General features: G+C 48.4%; 1 long non-coding RNA gene across 1 annotated transcript; it reads left to right on the top strand.

Annotated features, from left to right (window-relative positions):
* The first annotated feature begins 5,538 nt into the window (after positions 1–5,538).
* Positions 5,539–6,088, top strand: LOC124679428. Its single transcript, XR_006994980.1, has 3 exons — positions 5,539–5,577; positions 5,668–5,732; positions 5,845–6,088. It is a non-coding gene; the product is annotated as an uncharacterized LOC124679428 (long non-coding RNA).
* Positions 6,089–13,992: the final 7,904 nt, after the last annotated feature.

Here is a 13,992-nt window from a genome sequence, read left to right as displayed (position 1 = left end):
AACAACTTCGATTTTTCTCAATTTTCTGAATTACTTTTACCCTATTTACCCAGCTGACACGTGTTTAAATTTGCTTCATTGCTGTTTCGTGTGTGTATTTGGGGGTGTCTTGCAGTTTCTGGCTATATTGACTGGGTATGGTTTGTCGGTGGTGTTTACTTCTGTGTGGACGTAGTATTTCTTCTACCCATGGTGGAATCTGGATGTGTGGTCAAAGCGGTGCGGTGGTCAAAGCGGTGCGGTGTTTAAGCGGTTGATTTGCCCCACCTCTCTTCCTCGCCTCTCCACGTGCTAGGATTTTCTGCTCGCCACCAACGCACATCCACCACCGACGAAGATCACAGGGTAGGCCGCCGTTCAGTCGCCAGGCGCCGCCGCCGCTCCGCTCCGCCTCATTCTGACCACGCTGCCGCTAACAGGCCGGTTTACTCTCCGTCCGACGCCGCTATCTCCGTGCGACCATCCTCATCCGTCACAAGCAGTGGCGTCTTTCTCCACGCGCGAGGGCGTTGTGTCCCCCTTCCCCCACTACATCGGGTTCTGAGACGACCGACCGAGTTGTCCCCCCTCTCCTATCTGTGACCGGCGTGAGAAATCCGTCCTCTTCCCCGCGAGATCGCTGGCGGCACGAAGGATCTCCGCATCATTTTCTTCCCGAGGAGTATGGTAGATCGGAGGAGAACCTCGGCGCGTGCGTGGAGCTTCTTACTTCATCTCGGCGGCTGGCGGCGTGGAGGAGAATTTAGGTGCCCTGATTCTCACCTCTCCCGCCAAATCGCTGCCACCCAGGCGCCCACTGCCCCTTTCCTGCAGCCATGGGGCAGCTCGGCGGTAGGCCGCACCAGCCGTGCCATGGCCTAGAGCGCCCCTGCAGCCAGCGGAAGACTCAGCGGCGCCCGCCCCCATCGCCTCTTGAGATAAGAACTGCGGGGATGAGAAACTCCGCCCTCCTCTCTCTCTCCCGAGGCGGCCGACGACGGGGATGAGAAACTCCACCCTCCTCTCTCCCGAGGCGGCCGACGGCGGGGATGAGGAGCCCGAGGCTCTCCTCTCCTTCCCGGCGCGGCCGACGGCACGATGGTGGACCTCAGCGCCCTCCTCTCCTTCTAGAGGCGTTGTGGCTATGGGAGGAGCCGACGCAGCCATCCCATGGTCCGTCCTTTCTCAAGCTGAGGAGAGGACGTGCGCGTGGGTGCCGGCAGAGCGGCCGGATTGGGGTGGTGACCATGACTTGCTGCAGTGGTTCCGCCTCCTCTCAGCCTACGCCTGCCTCGCCTTGCCAATCGTGGCCGGCTTCCTCCTCTTCCCTGACGCCGGCCATCGCAGAAGGATGCAACAAGGACGCTCCGGTGCGCTGGACGGCAGCAGAGCCCGGGGGATGGCGGTGAGGGGCACATGAGAGGACCCGACGTGGATGGATAGGAGAGAGCTGACCCGGTAAGTTGGCGCTCACGACGCGATGCTTCTTTTTTGTTTGTCATGTGGTCAAGCACTCGAGCCTTATGATGTTGACACTCTCCATTTGATTTGATTTTAATGTAGATATGGCGAGACATGCAAGGTCTTGGCATTTTGGTAGGGTTCTACAAATTTTGTTCAGCGTTTTGTCCCCTGTGTGGGATTTCGATCAGATTTTGTAGGAGTTTAGGTTCTACTGCAGCCGTGCAGCTGTGTGGGATTTCGATCAGATTTTGTAGGAGTTTAGGTCCTACTGTAGCCGTGCAGCGGGGGTCTATTGCAAGGTGAGTGAATTTGGTTTCTTGGTTGTATTTGAGGCGCCTATACTGGTCTGAATCTTAGGCATATACTGCATCTATTTTAGGACACTGGCTGGTGGTGTTTTGCCCAGCCTCCCACTGCGGCCGGAGGGTCGTGGTGAGCTGGTTGGAGGATGAGACAAGATCGTGCGGAGGCGGCAAGGAAAGGACGGTAAGTCGTATGTTTACCTGAGCGTGATCGAGGGGCATTGCCCATGTGGCGAGTGGCGAGACAGGGGAGGTGGATCCGGGGTCATGGTGATCTGCTCCAGCATGCTAAGCTCCAGAGCGTTATCTTAATATGCATGTGTCAGGTCAAACGGCTGTTGTTGCTGGGTCTCTTGATCGTCTCTATGTATGAGGACCTTTAGCTTCAGTTAAGCAAATAGTTTCAGCGAAACACTAGACATGAATCGGGCAAGAAAATGCGGAGAGTTAGATAAGGGGACAGTGGAATTGAATTGATACATAATTGATTTCCTTAGGCAAGGGATATGCAGGCTTAATTGTATGCTTTCATCAGACTATGTTTATTGTAGAGCAATTATTAAATCTGCATAACTGTTTAATTTTGTACTCTGGATTTTTCATTGGTATCACAACAGTCGAATGCGTGCATAGTTCAAGAAAGCTGAGTATAGTAGCAACAAATGTCTACACTTCAGCTATTACACGTCTTGATGATTTTCAAGTGGGGTCTTTGTATGGTTAAATTTACGAAACATTTTTTCAGGTATAGAATAACAGATTCTATACTATTCCGTATTGATTTCAAAAATATTGGTGCCAGGACAAACGGTTGTTGCTGCGGGGTCTCTCGGTTGTCTCGGTGTACGACGATCTTCAGCTTTAGGTAAGCTAATAGTTTCAGCAAAACACTAGACAGAAATTGGGCAAGAAAATATGGAGAGTTAGAGTAAGGAGTGAGGACTGAGGACCACTGAATTGATACTTAATGCATTTGCAGAGGCATGAGACGCACAGGCTTAATTGTATGCTTTAACCGGTCCATGTATATTTTTATAGTGCAATTATTAAATCTTCATATTCGCTAAATTTTGTACTCTGGATTTTCCATTCGGATCAGAAGAGTAGAATGTGTACATAGTTCAAGAAAGCATTTGAGTATAGTAGTCGTAAATGTCTCCACTATAGCTATTACACGTTTTGATGATTTTGAAGTGTTTGTATTGTTAAATTTACCCAACTATTGTATCTTTGTCTTTTCTTCATAAGTTCTTTTAGTTGTGGGCTTAATCTCCCCTCTTATGGATTATCCTACTGGCTTTGTATTTTATTCAAAAAAAAACTATGGTGCCTAGCCCTCAGTTGGTATGTTTTGGGATAATGTTGGCTGACAGAGTCGACAGCTATGCTTAGATCGGATCAGGAAAGACAGTTCGTCCATCATTTTCTTCTCTTCCTTTCGAATTGTAGTGCTACCTGAAATGTCAAAGGTTAGAGTTCATAGTACTGATGAGGTATGAACTTTGTACTATATCAGTTGGTAAAAGAGCAATCACATACTAATGCAGATTCTTCTATGTTTGAATTTACTTTGCTACACTCTCTAAAAGTACCCTGTTATTTTAGAATGCATAGGTTCACATGTTAAAACATGGATTGATATTGAACTAATGTCTTGCTTAGTTGACTCAATTTTTCATCTCTTTCTATTTAATTATATGAGTATCTTATCTCGCTTCCAGAGACCTCACATTTCCTCCAGTATTTGTAAGTCAGTTTTTGGTATAATAATTTGAATATTTATAGAGATCTCTCACCTGCTTCAGTATGTTACGTTTTCTTTATAATTATAATGGAGGCAATCGTGAATTCATTTCCAGTTAGGCCTACTCTTTTATATTAGATCTATTCTTCTTGTGGGTTCATTCCCTTGAGCTTCTGCTCTTTCAGTTCATATGCAGTGTCGCGTCTTCTGTCAATCCAGATGATGGCAAAGCCAAGGATGAGGATCATGATTCACCTTCTTTGGATGATCAAAGGTGAGGGTCATGCATGTTCATATGGTGGTGGCGCTTGAAAATCGATTCTTGCTTTCTTTAGTTTCTTGGTCTTCCAGTTATGCATTAGGACACCTCAAAAACAGGGATGATCTGTACATTGTTGCAACAACTTTGTGCCTCACAATGTTCATGCCTTGGTGATTCATGTTCCCTAGATTGACATTATGGTTTTGATGCTACATAAGTTAATTCTTCCAATAACTACTACTACATTTTGAATAGACACTGCCTTCGAAAGCTTCTCCGTCAACACTACTGATATATGATTATATAGGTATCAGACTAAACATTTATATTTGGAAGATCTAATCTAATACATGACTTACTGACATGAGCCTTTATCAAAGAAAGGCAATCATTAGAACTTCTAGAAAAAGAAAAAACCATCCATCTTTATGTAATTTTAATAGCTGCCAATTGACGGCCGGTGTAGGAATCTATAATGATGGAAAATGCATGTGATTTGCATATTTAGCCTGAGTGTTCAGTCTTCCTGTTAGAATAAAACATAATATTTTTTTGGCAGATCTGAGTATATAGCATCCACTATTCTTGAGTACATGCATCGATTGATGCACAAAGCAAAAGTACAGTACTCTGAATTTGGCTTCTCTTGACTTCTGTTTGTAGTTTGCCTGAATAAGAAAGTGCACTATGCACAGAGTGTCAATGTTACCAATTTTTAAATTTTCCGTTGCTGGATCAATGGTGTTTAAACTGAAACAATATTGCCATATTGTCTCTTATTTACCAAAATAACTTGGTACATCCTAGCATAAAAGAAAGTAAAACTATAGTTATACAACATTCTCTTAATTATGCGTTGCTGCCATTTCTCTCCAATACGGCATGCAGGTTCCTCTTGAAACGATCACTTAAAGTGGCTATAATTGCAATAATCTGCAGCAGGAAATATAGATTTGGACTCATCTTACATCGGTAATTAAACACTTAGGAAAAAAGGTAGGAAAAAATTACCCAAAAACACAATGTTCGGTACTATTAATTTTTACACAAAAAATATTAATCCACATATGTTAGCCAATTCTAGCAAAGTGGCCCATCTTATGGTTCAGCATTTCCCATAACATCTAGGCAGTCCATTTGAATTCCTATAAATTAAAGGCACCAAGCCCATACATGATAACATTACCAATCGGAGAATAGCAGTAATATAAATATATTATATTCATGCATAGTAGAGCTTTTATCCAACAATGTTACATGTCTTCTTAGTTGCTCTCCCTACACAATTGCAAGATCTAGCCACCTAGGCGTGATGAAATGATCCATCTAAACAATTCTATGATCTAAAATGACTTCCACAGTCATACATTTTAGTCATATGCATATAATCTTGCATATTGGTGAAGACTGTACGAGCTCTGTCTTACCTCAGTACATGGTTATAGAATACTAAATGGTGGAGACTACTAGAGATCAAGCAGATTATGTCCCACTTGCCATAACTTGCAATGTAGGAAAAAAAACATGTCGTCGTTGTTGTTCCGGCATTCAGCAGCAGCTATATAGTACCTATTGATCCAAGAGCGGACAACCAAAGATCTACACTCGCAGAAGATGAATGAACCCCAGAAAATACGCCGACTTGGGATGTCATGGAAACAGTCCACACAGATTTAGCAGAGGTAAAGCATATGGGACCAGCAATGAATTTCGTGAATTTTGCGCAAATTTGTCTAACACGCTAAATTTGCCCTATCAGGACATTAGACCCACCGGAGAGTACAAGAAAAAAATTCAGCACAAACGGCTACATGGGCCGAAAAAAGGTACACTCTTACATCTATTTTCTTCAGCGGTAATACACAATTAATTCCACTAATGCCATGTACTTATCACCCGTTCACTCTGTGCAATAGCACATGAAGAGAAGAAAGCCACCAAGGAATTATTCCCGCCCAAGTAAGAAGCTCCACCTTGGCAGGTAAACACCTAAAATAAATGTCAATTAAGCAAACAATAAATCAGCATACCAAAACACTAATTTCAATCTCCTGTTTTCCCCGGTGTCACCTATATTTTATCTCCATTGACAGATAGCAGACCTGACGGGCGAAAATAAAGAAATATCCGCACTGGTGAAATTGTCCTACTGACTCCTATCACCATAGATATCATCCGTAGTATTATTATGTTATATATGGATCTACCAACCATGAACGCTATCCTCATGATGTAAGTTAAACAACGAAATGACTATGTATAATTGTCTAAAGTATTCTCTGTTGTTTATCACTGAATATTGCTGTGATGTCAATAATCATACGAAATTCTCAACTTCTTTCTTCATTTATCAACCTCATTTAGCGAGTAACTCTGTTGGAATTTGCATATACAATTAACAAAGGAGGAAGAACTCCCACTAGCAAAACAAACAATTTGCCACATTGGATACGAATATACCAAAAAACCAACTGCAACTTAGCCAATAATGTACCACTAACATTCTAAGGAACCAAAAATGTTAGCAAATCATGCACGTTCAACATAATTTGGCAAATCATAGACGGTTCACATCGTCCCACGTGCACGGTTTCTCTCACAGCCAGTTTAAATATTAGTGGAAATGACAACTAGCATCCTGGTAAAAAATATGCAACACACTCTAAAAAAAGACCATCTTTTATTCTAAGCCACATTCGGTGCCAGATCTTCTAGTAAGAAAAAAACATGAACCACGTATCATCATCTCCCGTGTCGTCAACTGCCATGAGAAGGCCCCAAGCTTCACCACACCCATCCCCTGTCTGGCACCCACACCATAGTCGCAGGTGAGGAACGAGGAGCGTATGCGGGCACGTGGTAGCGGTGGCCGTAGTAGCCTTCTGCCCGGTAGCCTGCACGTCCGCCGTAGCTGTAGTCATAGTCCGAGATGCCACCGTAATAGCCTCTACGGCCGCCGTAGCCATAGTCCGAGATGCCGTTTCTGTAACCTCCACTCTGACCGCGGTAGTAGTCAGAGGCTACGCCGTATCCACCGCCGCCGCCGTAGCCATAGTCCGAAATGCCGTTTCTGTAACCTCCACTCTGACCGCGGTAGTAGTCAGAGGCCACGCCGTATCCACCGCCGCCGCCGTAGCCATAGTCAGAGTAGCCGTTTCTGTAACCTCCACTCTGACCGCGGTAGTAGTCAGAGGCCACGCCGTATCCACCGCCGCCGCCGTAGCCATAGTCAGAGTAGCCGCCGTAAACTCCTTCGCCCTTGCGTTTAGCTTCGCGGCGGCCTGCGATGCGCTCGAGTCTGTCGAGCATTTCCCTCATGTCCAAGTCGAACGCGGCCTGGTCGGACTCGTAGTCGAGCAATCTGTCGAGCACTTCCTTCGTGCCAGCTGACTCGTCGTCGAGAAACCTGTCGAGCAGTTCCTTCAGGCTAGGCGCGTCGACTTGATCGATGTCCACCTCGTCGGCGGACTCCTTGTACCAGCACTTGCATCCACGTTCGCCCACCGCCTCGCCGGAGCAGTACTCGGTGTCGCTGGAAAAGTAGTAGTAATCTTCGTCCTCCGTGTTGTCGCCGTACTGGTTACATCCAAGTTCCAGGTCCTCGTCAGACTCGTAGGCTCTCTCCAGGCGCCCTTCGTTGGAGTAGACCGAGTACTTGTCTTCGTCGTCCGTGTCATCGCCGTACGAGTTACATCCAAGTTCGTCCACCGCGCCACCAGACCACTCTCCGCGGAGGGCAGCATAGTCGACGACCACCTCCCAGCAGGGAGGAGATGGCAGTGGCAGTGGCAGTGGCATCGGCGTGCCGGAGGCTACCTTCGGCGAGGCCTTCTCGTCGCCGACTTGATCGACTTCCTCGTCAGATTCATGGGCTCTCTCGAGGCGCCCTTCGTTGGAGTAGTCGGAGTAGTTGTCTTCGTCGTCGGAGCAGGCGTCTTCTTCTTCGTCCGTGTTATCGGCGAAACAGTTACGTTCCTCCGTCGCGCCACCAGAGCACTCCCCGTCGGCCGCTGTGACCACATCCGTCGCGTCGCCAGAAGTAGCAGGCACCGGCACGGCGAAATCTTTCTCCGGCGAGGACATCATGTCGTCGTCACTATCCAGGTAGACCCAGTCACTGTCGTCGTTGCCGGCCATGGTGGTCTTCGGATCGATCTGATGATGGTTCATAGCTTTTCCTTCACCTTGTCTTCTTCGCTTTGGTGGTTTGTGGCATCGTGGGCGGGGGGCGCCTATTTGTAGCGGATATCATGGTCGACATCCCGGGGGTGTCGGTCGAGGTCGGCGACATATTCGAGCCGAGTCCGGTCAGATGGAATCACGGAAACAAACCCAACCGGAGCCCGAGGCGGAGACGTATGTCTTCGCACCGACTCTATCTAGTCTTAGCTCTATGTTCTTTTGGAAATACCAAAATACGTCTTCCAGTGTTGTAGACGTAAATGCGTCGTGGGAAGCGGATTTCAGCTACTCCATCTGACTGGAACCCACGAAGATGCATGCCATGCGATTTTGACAAAAATAATCTATTTGTGAAAGAAAAGCACAGACTAATTATTTGGTCAAATTATTTCACCCAACTAACCCTTTTGCGTGGCGCCCTTGCCAGTGGTGCCACACCTAACTGTGTGGCGTCCATGCGAGCGGCGCCACACATCCATGCCGACGAGGCGCGGTCGACGCTTCACGCCGTTGACCATCCGACGTGGCAGGATGTGTGGGGCCGCTCGCATGGACACCACACTTTGAAAGTGTGGCGCCGATGGCGCCACACATCCACTTATGTGTATCGCCCGCGCCCGGCCCAGCCCGACCCCTCCCCATTTCGTGCTCAGCTCTTCTTCCTCCTCCTCCGACCAGCCACCCCACCTCTCCCCCCACCCAAATCCCTCTCAAATCTTGGTGAATTTCGTTGGATCTGTCCGTGGAGATCGTTCTCAACACGTTCCTTGAGGTAATCTCCTCCCTTTCCCTTCTTTTCATCCAATGAATTGATGGATTTGGTTGGATCTACATGTAAAACCCTAGATGTGAAACCCTAGGTTGATTTGAGGGTGGATGTAGATTTGGTTGGATCTTAGGGTTTGTTGAAGTAGGAGAAATGGTAGAGCTAGGTTATATGGGTAGAAACCCTAGGTTGATTTGTGTTGATTATAGTAACCAATGAACACATGTATGTATATGTTGTTCACATTATGCTAGGGGGTGGAAAGAATTGTTCATGTTCATCATGTGGACAAGGATGCTTTTTTGAAGGGAAACCTAGAACCGGACCCGGAAGAGGTTGACTTGGTGTTTGACCATAGCCCTAGCTTTGCCGAGGTGGTAGCACAAGTGAGGATTGGGTTGAATTGGAATGGGCCAAATGATGGTGTTGAGCTAGAGGGAAGACATAATGTGGGGTTTGGAATGCACATCCGTTGGAAGACAATGCGTATCAACTCCGAGCAACGTTGGTCCGTTTACAAGGAGACGGTAGCCGAGTCACAAGACAAGGCTTTGGAGTTGTTTGCAACGAAGACGGTTGATGCTCATATCGAGCTTGACCTTAACCGACGCTCTTCCCCTATTGAAGCTAGAAGTCCACCACCCATGAGCCAAGAAGAAGCCACCGAATCTCCCATTATCCAATCTCCCATTGCCCAAGATCCTCCGTTGGAGAAGGAGTATGATGAGCATGACGATGGTGATAATGGTTTCGAGATGAATGACAACAATGTCGGTGATTTGGATACATATTTGACGCAAGAGGACATGGACCACTCCATTCCTTATTCCCGATGCTATGCGTCGGACTCGGATGATGATGGACCCGATGAGGAAGTTGATGAGGATGGCTTGACGGCTAAGGAAGCCGAAAGAGCCGAGATCTTCAAGAAGGTAACCGGACGGGATATTCGGATACCATTGTTCCGTGATGTTAGTATTGCGGATGGAGTCGTGGTTGATGGTGGCAAAAGTTTACTTCTTGGAGCTAGGCCAATTTCCAAGAGAGATGTGGATGCTAGGAAGGCTATGATCTCTAAAGGGCTCACGTTTGATACCTTCTTGGAATTGAAGGTATGGTTGAAGGAGTTCTCGATTAAGCATCATCGCCCTTACACCGTTGTTCACTCGGACTTGAAGACGCGGTACACACTAAAATGTGTAGATAAAAGGTGCCCATGGGTTGTCCGTGCAAGACCTTTCAAAAAAGGGCCCTCTTGGCACATAAAAAGTTGTGTAGCCACTCATATGTGTCGGAGGCCGAAGCTTGATGGCAAGGATGCGCAGCCGGACCACCGTCAACTCACATCCGAGTTCATTGCATACAAGCTCTCGGTGGAGATATCATCACTTCCTACCATGAGCATTAGGTCCGTGCAAGATACGGTGAAATCCCGCTTTGGCTATGACGTCAAGTATGGGAAGGCATGGAAGGCCAAACAAGCCGCATTCAAGATGTTGTACGGTGATTGGGAGGAAGCATACAACCGAGTCCCTAGGTTGTGTTGCGGTCAGAAACCCACCGGCGAGCAGCGACGGGCAACACAGTAGAGCCGGGAGGCTCCCGGGATGCACGGCCGGCCCTGGTCCCTCGAGCGACGGCCCGCAAAGACTCCGGCACGCACGTCCGATGCTGGTGCAAGGGCGTGCCACCTGACCTATACCTGGCCAGGAAGGTGATGGATTTGCCTCGCTTAGTTTCCTGCATGGCATACACGTAAACATTAAATACGAGCCTCGATCGGCTCTCAGGTTGTCCCGTGAATCGGCTCAAGGAGCCGATCCACCCATGATTCGTACGAGGTGTACGATCACATGGTGGTCCTGCTTGATCGGTATAAAGCTAAAACGACCTACTACGATTTAGGGTTTTCACCACATAATCGGAACATCCTACGCGTGATTGAGCACTGGCGGCCACGCACGGTGATCATAAACCGACCCTAGACAAGGCCTAAAAACCAACATGAAGTTGATCCCGGAACATCCTGTCTAGGGCTAGCAAACTACACCCTACGTGCCACTCGGATCCTTCAACCCGTTTGTAAGGCCTAACTATGCAGATATTAAACTAATCCTTGAAGAACAAGGAGCAATCATAACGGATCGGATCTACTAAATAATGATCAAGCGAGGTGCCGCCCTTACACCTAAGATAGGTGTAAGGGCGGCTAGACGTCTAAGGGTTGCACGGACGAAAGCATATGATACGATGAAACAATGCTAACCCTAACACATCTATGATAACTACGTTGCTCGCCATCAACAAGGCTTCGGCACGAGCAACGCGTGAACAGCGAATAAACGTGTATCGCCTAGATCGCAAGATGCGATCTAGGCAGCATGATGCTTACCCGGAAGAAACCCTCGAGACAAGGGAGTTGGCGATGCGCCTAGATTGGTTTGTGGTGAACGTGATTGTTGTTTATTTCATAAACCCTAGATACATATTTATAGTCCGTAGACTTTCTAACGTGGGAATAATCCCAACCGTGCACGAGCCAAATTCTATCTAACCGACACGTATCCTACTATATTATAGATACACGGGAAAACTAGCCCAAACTTTGCATATAAGGCCGATTCATGTATTTCTTTCATGTATATTCTTCAAGCCCATCTTAATCGCGGCCCACCTCTGATCCGGTCAAATTCTGGTGATAACACATGCCCCCCTGGTTTTGGAAATGACAATTCCAAAATCACTCTGCTTTTCTTCGTCAGGTCATGTCGTGGCGGAGCGGAACCGTCGCGAGTATCCTTCATCATGATGCCTTGCCTCCTCCACTTCTCCGCGTGACCCGGCAATTTTTTTTCTCGTTGGGCACCACTTCCTCGAAAGCTGCTCGTGGTATTGAATCTCCACTATATCCCCTTTTATTTAACCGCTTTAAACAGTTCGCTTCTTCATCCCCTTCGCATTAGCACTCCAAAAGCCCTCCTCCGCCAACATGTCTTCTTCCTCCTCTGCCTCATCGGGTCTTTCCACCCAGTCCTCCCCCTCCCGCGAGCCGACGCCGGAGTGGGACCCGGAGGAGGCCCACGAGGCCAACATCCGCCGCGCCATAGAAGACGGGGACGAGTCCGATCCACGACTTCTCCGTCCGGTGCCGAGGACGACAAGTCCCCGACCGACGGGGAAAGTGACCTCCGCTTCCTTGCCGACGGGGAAACGGAGGAGGAGAGCGATGACGATCGCTTCTCCTGGGACGACTTCACCTCCGAGGAGGAGGAGGAGGAGGAGGAGGAGGAGGAGGAGGAGGAGGAGGAGGACGACACCTCCTCCGATGAACCGCCGGCCAAGCGCTTCTGCCCCTGGCCGGGGAACCTCAGCGACTTCGACATCGACGACGACGACGCTGACGAGGAAGACGAGGACAACGAGGGCCCTGCCGGCGGCCGCTGCAGCAGCAACGACGAGCCAGCCGGGAGTAGCGCCGACAGCGGCGACGACGAGGGTAGCGACGGCCCATAGATAGGACCCTTAGCATAGGATCAGTAGTAGTAGATGGGGAAATGTATCCTCTGGTACTTCCTTTTGAGAGCAATCAGCTCTTTATGTAAGAAATCCCGTTTATCAATGAAGAATTTCCTCCAATTTGATTTTGCCGATTTCCTTTGTGCTAATTTAGCCGATTTCCCCTCATACTGACTTTGCCGATTGTCAACTTAGCCAACGCTCAATGAGCCGATGGGAACGCATCGGTCCCTCACAATCTATCCTTCATCTCTTCGACTAAGGAACGACTGCCAACTTGGTCAATGCTCAATGAGCCGATGGCAACGCATCGGTCCCTCACAATCTATCCTCCATTTCTTCGACGATGACTTTGAGATCCGGTGGATAATGTGGAAGACCAATGCCTTCAAGAGAGCCCTAGGACCGTTGCTTGAAACGACTTGACACCGAAGTCGATACTTCGCGAACGGATGCCACTTGTTCGCAAATCTCCTCGGTGATGCTTTATAACCCCGCTTCTGTTTCTTTGCGAGCAACCGGATGGCCCGGAGCACTCGCCAATGATGATGGATCCCTCTTTAAATTCCTCCTACCGTCTCCAGTGATCCTCTTCTGCAAAAACTCACCCCCTTTGAAGAAGGTTATGATGCAGGGTCAGCCGATGAAACCCCAATCGGCTTCTAAAAACAGAGTATCTACCAGGTCAGCTGCCCCCCGAGCCTCAGTCAAGGCGAGAACGGCGATGAGGACACACAGTTCAGACAAATGGACCCGAGCTCGAGCAAATCTGAGAGAAACACCACGCAGAGCTAGCCAAACTTGCCACCATCGGCCTCCCAGAGAAGGTCCGCCACTCTGGTCCCAGCAATTCCTATGAGTGTAGCTGAGAAGGTGGCCCACTTGGCCAAGCCGACAGTAGACACACCAGAGCCGATCACCTTTTCTTCCATTGAAAGCCGATATTGCAGACGAAATACCAACGGCTTAATGAGCAAAAGGCTGCCTTGTACGCCAAAACTGACACCTCTGGCAGCACTGCTGAACTGGCGACCTTGCGCAAAGGGTTGGAGGTCCTCGAAGAGAAGGTTCGGGCAACAAAACTGAGCTGAAGAACGACTTGGTCGAAATCTGCGCCTTGAACACGCAGCTGGTAGATCCTGTGTAATTTGTACTAGAGTCGATGTCCGTGCATCGGCTTTGTTTCTTAGCTCTAAAGTCGATGTTCGTGCATCGGCTGTACATCATGAGAATTTTTTTACTGGCCAATTTTTCTATCGGCCCCCAATATTTCACTGCACATGTATCGCACATGTTCATCTGATTAGGTGCCCCGAGCCGAATCGCCGAGTAGCTGCGGATATCGGCTCCGTAGTTAGCCAAGGCACCGTATTCGAACGTCGGCTCCGTTAGGACCAATGTTGACTTCTTCCGGCTCATCGCCGACGTAAACCCGTTGCCCGTTAGATCGACGTTGAACACGAGCGTAACGTATGGTGAGGATAATTTTGGCCGATTGCTGGAATCGGCCTCCATGTTGATTGAATCGCTCAATGAAGGTTTTGCAATGTTCGTCCATAGATCTTTGGGGCCGATCACAAGGATCGGCCTCGCCACGTTCGTCCATAGATTTGTTCTTGCTATACGGTCGGGCCGGTGGATAAGACCAGCCTAACCCCGTCCTTCGTCACGTCGATGCGCTCGCAGATCGTCCAAATTGATGCCCGAGAGTGGCTCTTGGCCTCGTCGTCTCCCAAACGTTCATGCCAGCCCGTTGAAATCTCGGCTGAGTCATCTG

The sequence above is a fragment of the Lolium rigidum genome, chromosome 7, assembly GCF_022539505.1.
Source record: "Lolium rigidum isolate FL_2022 chromosome 7, APGP_CSIRO_Lrig_0.1, whole genome shotgun sequence".
NCBI lineage: Eukaryota > Viridiplantae > Streptophyta > Magnoliopsida > Poales > Poaceae > Lolium > Lolium rigidum.
This window is presented reverse-complemented; position numbering and strand designations above follow the sequence as displayed.